At 35.7% G+C, this 9619-nt stretch overlaps 1 pseudogene; it reads right to left on the bottom strand.

The window, feature by feature from the left end:
* Nucleotides 1-948: 948 nt before the first annotated feature.
* Nucleotides 949-9619, bottom strand: part of LOC149550312 (mannan endo-1,4-beta-mannosidase 6-like) — a 92189-nt pseudogene continuing 83518 nt past the window's right edge.

The raw sequence follows: 9619 nt of genomic DNA, 5'->3' as shown, positions 1-9619 counted from the left end.
AATTCAAGGTTCTGACACCTTTTCACCTTTAGCTCATTCAAAGCAAACAGATTAATCTGACACGCTAGACTAAGATTATCCCTTAAAGATCTATGATATCATCTTCCTGTGATCTATCAACCTCTCCAGAGAAAGGATGCCTTAATCAACAAGTCAAAGATTCATCTATCTACGAGATGCTCAAAGTATCCTCCCCACCCATAAGGAATCCATCTTAGAGAGGAGTTTCACTAGGAACCCACTCCCTCAAGATCCACGAATAGTGTTCATGGGGGCTTAATTACTATGTGTGTACAGATGTTAATTCCTGAAAGCAAATCTATCTAAAAGTAATAAAAAAGCCCAAGGTGATACACTTAACGCTTTAACTAATGTGAGGTGAGTCCAAATATGTGGAACATTTAACCCCTCACACAAGCCAAAACGAGTCCACAACTCAGAAATTAGTGAGTTCTAAAAAGCACAAAAGGGTTGCCTTGTGGAGCCTTCAACGCTTATGTCCTATAGACCCCTCCCCTATTTAACGTGGCGCTGAGCTTGCAACCACAGGATGGAACGAGGGGCCGGCGGATTAGCGAGTCCAATAACCCAAGATAGTTAATCAGATCTATCACTAAAGACTAAGCCTGCTAAATGAATACTAATAGAGATTACACCCTAGTATGAGTTTATGCATGTGTTGTAAAATAGAAGTACAGAAGGAAACACACAAGCTCGACACGAAAGATGTTTGTTTTAGATCCAAATGAAATGTTATCAGCTGATGAAGATTACCTAGTGATCCTTGCAATGCGCTTAGTAGATTCTTACCTGTTCCTGACAACTTTAGCACGCTTTTCCCATTATTCTTGAAACTGCTATTATGCTGTTCAAAAAAAAAATCAAGACAAAACACAGAAACACTAGAAACTACTAACAGTCAACAGAAAAATCAGAAAAACAAGCAAATCAATGCAAAAAAATTTTGCCTCTATCAGCAGAGCTTCGCGTGAAATTCTTGATAGTCTGCGCAAAGAAGTTTAATGGCCCGCGCGAAATCAAATCTGGCTCGCACGAGATTAAATTTAGCTCACACGAAGATTTGCGCGCCGAAGAACTTTCTCGCGCAATGTGGAAAGAATCTTCGTGCAAAGATTCTATATCCTCGCACAAAAATGAACAGTTTCGCGCGAAGATTCGAACCTGTACGGAACAGTACGGACAGAGAACAAAAAAAATGATTTAAAAAATACAAAAAGAGGCCAAAAAATTTGATTTTCCTGGCCCCATGGTAGGCGCCAGAAATGTATGCGTGAAAATGTGGTCTATACTAACACACACACTTCAACACGGTCCTTATTTGCGGATTCATCGCGGAATGAACATTGAATTGTACATCCAAAATTTGCCCTGCAAAGCGACCTGTTGCCTTCTATCTAAAGGGATTTTGCCTGTTAATATCCTCAAAATCGAGGTGTAGGCAACCAGACCCTCTAAGAATGAAGGATTTGACAATGGAATTAAGTTAAGAATGAGTATACGGATTAATCTAAGAAAATGAAAGATGCAATGTAATCTAAGAACAAATGAAGCAAACTAGATTAAGCATATGCATGATTAAACTAAAATGAGATTAAACTATAAATGAGAATGTGTGCAAGAAATGGAAGTAAATATGAGCATGAATTTCAACAGCAATTCGATAGCAAATCAATTCATCCTCCTCCAAATGAAGAGATGAGGGTCTCTTAAATAGAGTTTCCTGGAATCCATCAACGGTTGAGATCGATTCAGATCAATGGTCAGGATTGAAGATGAGTTTCAGTCATAAAGGGAGATTCCCAAGTTAAAGGGAGTTAACAGACTTAATTTGAGATAAATAAGGAGTTAACTGTTTTAATTTGAGTAGAAAAAGGAGTTAACTGTGTTAACTCATTTTTGATCAATAGTGAACTGGAAATTCCCCTTTTTTGAACTGGAGAGAGGTTTTGTTGAGATATTTAATTTAATAAAATGAAATATGCTTTCATAATTACTTTTTCTATTTAATTAAATAATCTTTAATTAATTAGAGACACTTTTGTTTAATTAAATAACTTTATTTAATTAATTAGGAATGTCTTCCCATTTAATTAAATAACTTTGTTTAATTATTTAGAAGTAAGTACTCTATTTAATTAAATAATTTCTTTTAATTAATTAGAAATACCTTTCTCATTTAATTAAATAATTACATTTAATTAATTAAGATAGGCATATTTATTAAATTAAATAAATTTAATTCCATACTATATTAGCCTTAGGATATAATTTAATTTAATTAAAGTATAAATACTTAATAATTAAATTAAATATTAATCAAGTAGGTTTAATGCAACTAATATGAGTACGTACTATAGGAATTAAATAAGAAATATGATGAATGTAGATTAGGGTTTTTCTGCATCTGACAATTAAGTCAAGTAGCGAATAGCAGAATGAGAATTGCCTATTAGAATAGGACTTTGGAATTATCAGAAATAGACTAGAATTGGTATAACGGCAATGAGCCAATTTTGGGGTATTACACCTACTAGTCCTTCATGAGCCTAGCAGTCCTTCATGTGCCTAGCAGTTCCTTTATGTGCCTAGTAGTCCTTCATGTGCCTGACAGTCCTTCATGTGCCAAGTTACTATAGCAATTCTTTCATATGCTGAGTTACCCAGTGTATGCCGAGTGGCTCTTCATGTGCCAAGTTACCTAGTGTATGCCAAGTGTTTCTTCATGTGATAACTTACCCAATGTATGCTGAGTGTCAGCATTTGGACACGATTTTTGTGAGCTGACTTGTAGGATTTATTTTTGATCATGACATTTTGTTAAAATATTTTCTTGGGATGTGTCTAGACTGTTGTTGGGTCAGCCCTCCTCTTATGTAATGTTATAGAATAATCTATAAGCCATTTTGGCAAGTATATATAGAGTTTTTAGGCTTAGAGTTAAGCAAGTTTTTGGGAGTAGATTGCAGACCAAAACTGAAAGTGTGAATTTGTAGTTGGATCTTTGAATGTGAATGTATTTGTAATTGGTCGTAACCTAGAGGGCCTTACAATTGGGTATGTATATTAAATATTTGAAGAATCAATAAAAGTATTGTAACACCCCAAAATTGGCTCATTGCCATTATCGATGAGTACTTGATGAACACGTGTCTGATGTATCATGACCTCAATGTGTAGAGGTTGATTGTGTGGATGACTCATTGAGTTATCATCCTCCTTAGAGAAGGACATAAAGTAGGGTGAGGTTAGGTGACCTACCATAGATTGAACTCACTCAAGATCAAGATCTTGAGGAACATTTGCCTCAGTGAGGGCTTTGCCCAGAATCTTCCTATGAGTAGGCAAGATTTTAAGTAGCTCAAAGATTGTGATTTGAGTGTTAGTTCATTTTAATTGATCGAGGACACTATAGCTAGTTGTTGTTGAATTTGACATGAGTTTTGTACCTTTTCCAAATGGACTAGCAACAGTTTTCTCTTTATGTTGTTCAAGATCAAAAGTAGAGGGTGTAGGGCCTTTGAGTACCAACTTCACATGAGATGTATAACAACATTGGCACAGTGTTGCAAAGATGTGTTGCCCATTGCATTGGAAGTAGGGCCCCTCAAGACAAATGGTGTCTTGGGTTTAGTGGTATCTTGCTTTCCCTTAATGGTAATTATGTCATAGTACTCAAAATCCATATGGTCAACCATGTTGATCACATTGGTGTCATTAGAGCATGCATAGTTGACCTTGTTGTTAGGTTTTGGTTTTGAGCTCTCTCCTTTTTCATAAGCCAGGAAGGGCTCTTTGAAAGCCTTGTGATCTGAGTTCTTGTTATGTTTGTTGACCACAATGTCACCATCATCAATCATGTTCTAGACTTTGTGATGTAGGTCTATGCAGTTGCTAGTTTTGTGCCCCTTATTTTGGTGGTACTTGCAAAATGCAATTTCATTCCACCATGGTGGGTGTGGTTGTGGATCATAAGGATGAAAGTTGTCCAATGGTGAAATAAGGTTATTTTGTAACAAGTTTTTTTAAACCACATCCAAAGGTTCACCCAAAGGTGTATACTCTCATTTAGGGCATGTAGCCCATGAGTTTCTTAGTCTATTCCTAGATGTCTTGTTATCAGGAAGAGGTTTCTCAATATTCTTGGCCACATTAAGACTATTTATGAGATTAAATGTTGCCTTAGTAGGCTTAGGAGTGACACTCTCAACAACCCCATCATGTACAATTTCTTGGTTCTTGTTGATGTACTTGGGTTTGTCCTTGTTAGAGGTGAAGCCTTGTTTTGTGTCCTTTTGAAAAGTAAGTTCACCCTTCTTGACCATGAATTCCTCTATGCAGATAGCCTATGTGACCATGTCCTCAAAGGTGTTTGGACCTTGAAGTTGGACTCTATATCCAAAACCAAGTAGGAGGTTATCCATAAAGATGTCAAGTTTCTCTATTTCTGGGATTTTGCATGAGTATTTAGTATAAAGTTGTCTCCACCTCTGAAGGAATGTGAGGAAAGGTTCCCCAACCTTCTACTTAAGACTACACAAATCTCAAAGGTTAATAGGGTGTTGAATGTTATGAGAATATTTTTGGACAAACAAGTTGGCAATTTCATCAAATGTTTTGATACTAGGAGGCAATTATGAAAACCACTCCATAGCCTAACCACCTAGACTTCTTGGGAATAAATGCATGACATACATCTGATTATGCAAAAATTCCATAGATAAGGCACTGAATTCCCACAAATGATCTTGGGGTTCGATAGTTACAAAGTATTTATCATACTTAGGTAACTCTACTCCTCTTGGAAAAGGAGGCATGTCTATGCTCTTGTCAAATGGAAATGGACAAAGAGCATCTAATGTGTATGTTTTTGTGGGTTTGTCTTTCTCATGCATCATCTGAGCTAGTTGATCTTGCATAATTTTTAGTTATTTTTGGAGTTTGGAAGTCTTAGTTTCCACTTTAGGTGTGATGATAGTTTCCACATTGAAATGATGTGGTAGCTTAGCTCCCCCTTGGGAAAGTTTGAGAAAGTATTTTTCTTTTTCTTCATTGAGAAAAATTTCCATGACCTTTTGAAATTTTTTGTCTTTACAACACTTTGCTATGTGTTTGGGAAGTATTTCCACCTCTTCTTTATCCTCATTGATGATATGGTCTTTTTCTTCGTCATTCCTATGTTGTTCTTGATTTCTACTATGTTCACTATGTTTAGGTTCATAATTAGCCATTTTTGGAATGTGTTCAGTTTTAGTATGTTGTGACTAGAAAGGTCCTTTGAAAAAGAATTTAGATGTGTTGTTTGGAGATGTGGGACATTTTCTAGTTTCAAGATCCTCTTGATACAAGGGATTCCTAGTTTGATGGAAGTTTATAGAGAATGTTCTATGGACCTAAGATGATCTAATAGGTGAGGGGGATCATGAAGATTCATCACTAGATGAACTAGGATATATTGTGTATGGACTAAAGAGTGACCTTTGCCATGATTAGTACCCTTAGCTATACCTCATCTAGGTCTTTGGGGATAAAAAACTTTGCCACTTCTTGTTGCCACAGTCATAAACAAGGACAAAAAATGAAAGCTTGAATAAGGACCAGACTAGAACATTGTCTCAAAAACAAAGCAAGATAATGGTACTATATACTAAGGTACAAGTCATCTATTTAATGGCTAGAACAACCAAAGATTATGACTATTGTGACATAGAGTATGAAAAGCACCAAAGACCAAAGACGAAGTGAACAAGAGACAAGACTAGTTTATGTGTAGGTCACAAGTCATTAGCTAACAAGAAGCCATTGTTTGACATTGTTTGTAGATAGAAAAGAGGTAAAATGTTGTAGATAATAGACCAGACTTAGAGCACAAGTAGATACTAAATTTTGAAGTGATTTTTGCAAGTTTTAGACTATTGTGGACAAATTGTTAGTTGTTTTGATAGATTTTAGACAAGAAGTAAGATTGTTTTCAAGTTTTGGATCGCATTTTGGTTGTTTTGAACAAGACAATTAGTTTTCAGATAAACACGGGAACCAAGTAGTAGTTTCAAACAACCCAACTGAGAACAAGGCAACTCAGAGGGGTGGGGGAGTCTTGAAGTTTAGTTTTTTTGATAGGTTTGGACAATGTTTAAAGACTCAATAACAAACACACTTTTATCCCTAAAACAAAAAATTGGTAGAGAAGACAAAACCTTTGTCCCACAACTTATGTGCATGTGTGCACCTCACACTTCTATGTCACCCCTAAAAGGCACCCATGTTTTTGGTGTATTTATGATGCAGGAGCATCCAGAGGTATAAGGGCAATCCTGTTTCACCCAAAAAAATGTACTTAGACTTAGTTTCTATTTTATGTCTTTACATTTTTGGATACCTATTTGGCTCAAATAAAGGTTCCAACTCTCATAGTTCAACTATCAGTGCATTTAAAAATCCCGAAAAAATAGGAGCATGCAATTTGACCATCATTTTGGTGACCTAGAAGGTGTGACTTGGCCAGATGAATGTAATCGAGATTTAGAGCATTCTAGAAAAAGAATCAGGTCAAAAGGCCCCACGGTTTGAAAGTTATTGCAATTTTTCGGGTTTTGGAGACCCCCTAAGAATGCTTCAAAGTCAGGTTTGGGGCATTAAATGACCTTGAAAAGGGTCAAAAAATGGGGGACGAGCAAAGCTTGTCCATAGGGCTATAGAGCGCTTCGAGAGCTTTCTGAAAATGTAAACGGTTTGTCAATCGGAGCTACGGTTCAAAAGTTATGCCTCTCGGAAGTTTGGCTACCGTTTCTGGATTCTTCTAGAATTGCACCGACTTCTAACGCAGCTTTTGAAACCTTCTATTTTGTCGGTGGATGCCTACTAGCACTTTCTAGAATGTACTCCTAGTCCTTAACCCTCCGGGGTCTATTTAAGGAGATTTTTGGCATTTTAAAAGGCAGTTCGGATTGGAGCTTGAGAGGAGGTGCTAAAAGGAGAAATATTCTCCAGATTTATGCTATTGTAAGCCCGCAGGGCATGTTTTGAGTTTATTTTCTCTGCACTATTTGTACCAGCTTATTTTCTCAGTTAATATAATTTCCCCTTTCTATTGTGTCTATTCTGGTTGTTGGGTTGTGTCCCCATCAATTTAGAGGGCTTAATAACATATACACTAAATGAACACCCTTTTGGTAGGGGTCAAGCACATATACCACCTTCCAATGCCCAGTTGCATGCCTATGGTGAGTTCTACAAGAGAGATTCTTCCCCCTCCTTGCACAAAGATTATGCCTCCTTTCAGAGGTGAACTAGGTAGCAACTAACTAAAAAGTTTTTACTTGGACTCCATTCATACTAATCCCTAGTGGCTTTGCAAGAGAGGTTGAGGCCAATAACCCACGCCAACATCTGTAAGTGCACGCTCTTGACTAGCAAGATTGGGGCTACCACCAACCATTGTAGTTTACAAAGCCTCTTCCTGATATGTGATATCAAAATGAAGAAAAGGAAATTAATATGGCTTTGGAGTCTTTCACTCAACAAAGCTTCTTTATTATAGTGAGGTGGAATCTTTGGCAAAAGGAGTGTTCTCACTTGAGTCGTCCCCAAAGGTTGGATCACTCTGGTAGGCCCTCTAAAGGATTGACTTAGACTGGTGGTTCAGATCTAAGGGTCAAAGTTTCTAATTTCTCTCAAGGGGAAAGAGCATACTCCTCTACCTCATTTCCTCACCCAAACATGCAAGACATGTTAATCATTGAGTTAGCTTAATCAATCCCACCTTGTCCTATTCAAAGACTTTGATCCCCTAAAAGGAAATCATCATCTCTTCATTAAAGGCTTCATTTGGGAGAACCACTAACTTGCTTCTCTCCCTTGGATGTCATCTTTTAGAGGCTTCTAGGTTTTTTATTTACCCTTGGTCATGACCTCCAAGTGGTAAAGAGCGTACTCCCCTATTCTCATGTCTTGCACCGTATGAAGTTCACAAGTCCTATTTATACTAAGTGTGAAAAGCAGTAAAACAAGACACAACATTTATGTGGGTTTGAAACAAATCTTCGTCATGCATATCTTTGACAAGCATCCTGCATTCACATAGTTAGTATATGTTTGAAGTGTCTAGATAAAAGGTATCTTCGTCAAGTGTCCTACAAACCACTGTTAAGCTATTGAAAACCAGAAATTAGAAATAAAATGCTTTGAAAAATACCATTAGTCAAATGGAAGCTTAACTGTGGGAAAATAAATTTTAACTTTTTTTGTTCTTTTTTATACAGATTAGATAGCTTTAAAATGCCAAAACCTATGAAAAAGTCAAAAGTCAAAATTCAAAAAATACTCTTTTTTAAAAAAAATTATAGATTTTTTAAAATGTCTTGCAAACCACTGTTAAACTATAGGAAAAAAAATAGAAATTAGAAATAAAAATGCTTCAGAAAACACCATTAGTCAAATGCATAATGATAAATCTGAATTCTAAATTCCAAATTCTGAATACTGTATTTGCATATGTTGTTGCAAGATTTTGTGGAAGATCATGCATAGGCCTATGTGAGAAAATGGCTTGCACCGCGCAAGGAAATGTGCATTTATGCAATTTTTTTTCTAAGAAAGTGCAATGAAGGAGGCAAAATCTTTAGTTTCTTGCATGAAAATGAGATTTCTCATGCAAAAATCTAGAAAAAAAAAATCATAAAAAGTGCAAAAAATAGAATAATCGAGGCTAGAAAATTTGATTTTTCCTGCCCCACGATGGGCACAAAAATGTATATGTGAAATTGGGGGGCCTCTGATCCTCACATACAATTCAACATGGTCATTACCTATGAGATCATCTTGAAATAAAAATTTTATTTTTTATTTGAAAAGTCTAATAGAGTGACCTATTGCCTTTTAACTAGAAGGATTATGCCTTTGCTCTCAAAATGAGAAGAGGGCAACCAAACCTCTAGAACGAAAGATTTATGTAGCTAAAAGAAAGTGCAATTAATCTAGATGAGAGATGCAATTATTAATCTAAGAAATGAAGAAGCATAGTATGCTAAATAGATGCATATTTAAAATCTAAATGATATTACAATGAAAGAAATAAAGCTATGCAAATGTGAGCAAACTGAGTAAGAATTTTAGCATAAATTCGATGCAAATTTCAAAATTCATTCTCTATAATGAGGAATGGAGAGCTTATTTTACAGAATCCAAGAGGTGATTGACGATCGAGATTAACCAAAATGAATGATCAAGATTGAAGAGGAGAGCCAGTCATAAAGGTAACTTCCTCATGAAAAGGGAGTTAATTGGTTGCCTTTGAGTGATAAAAGGAGTTAATTGAGTCCTTTTTGAGTGATAAAAGGAGTTAACTGAGTCCTTTTTGAGTGATAAAAGGAGTTAACTAGTTCCTTTTTGAGTGATAATTTGAGTTGATCCCTTTTCAAGAATATTTAGTTTAATAAAATAGAATATGAGCTCATAATTGAATAACTTTAATTAATTAAATAATTAAATTTGATAATTAAAAAGAAGAGGTATCTTATTAAATTAAATGTATTTAATTCCTTTGTACATTAGCTAAAGAGGTGATTTTAATTTAATTAAAGTAGAACACTTATAATTAAAT

Source organism: Cupressus sempervirens, chromosome 7, assembly GCF_028749045.1.
Source record: "Cupressus sempervirens isolate cs-2001-9-10 chromosome 7, ASM2874904v1, whole genome shotgun sequence".
NCBI lineage: Eukaryota > Viridiplantae > Streptophyta > Pinopsida > Cupressales > Cupressaceae > Cupressus > Cupressus sempervirens.
Note: the sequence above shows the minus strand (reverse complement) of the source record. Positions and strands in the feature narration are given on the sequence as shown.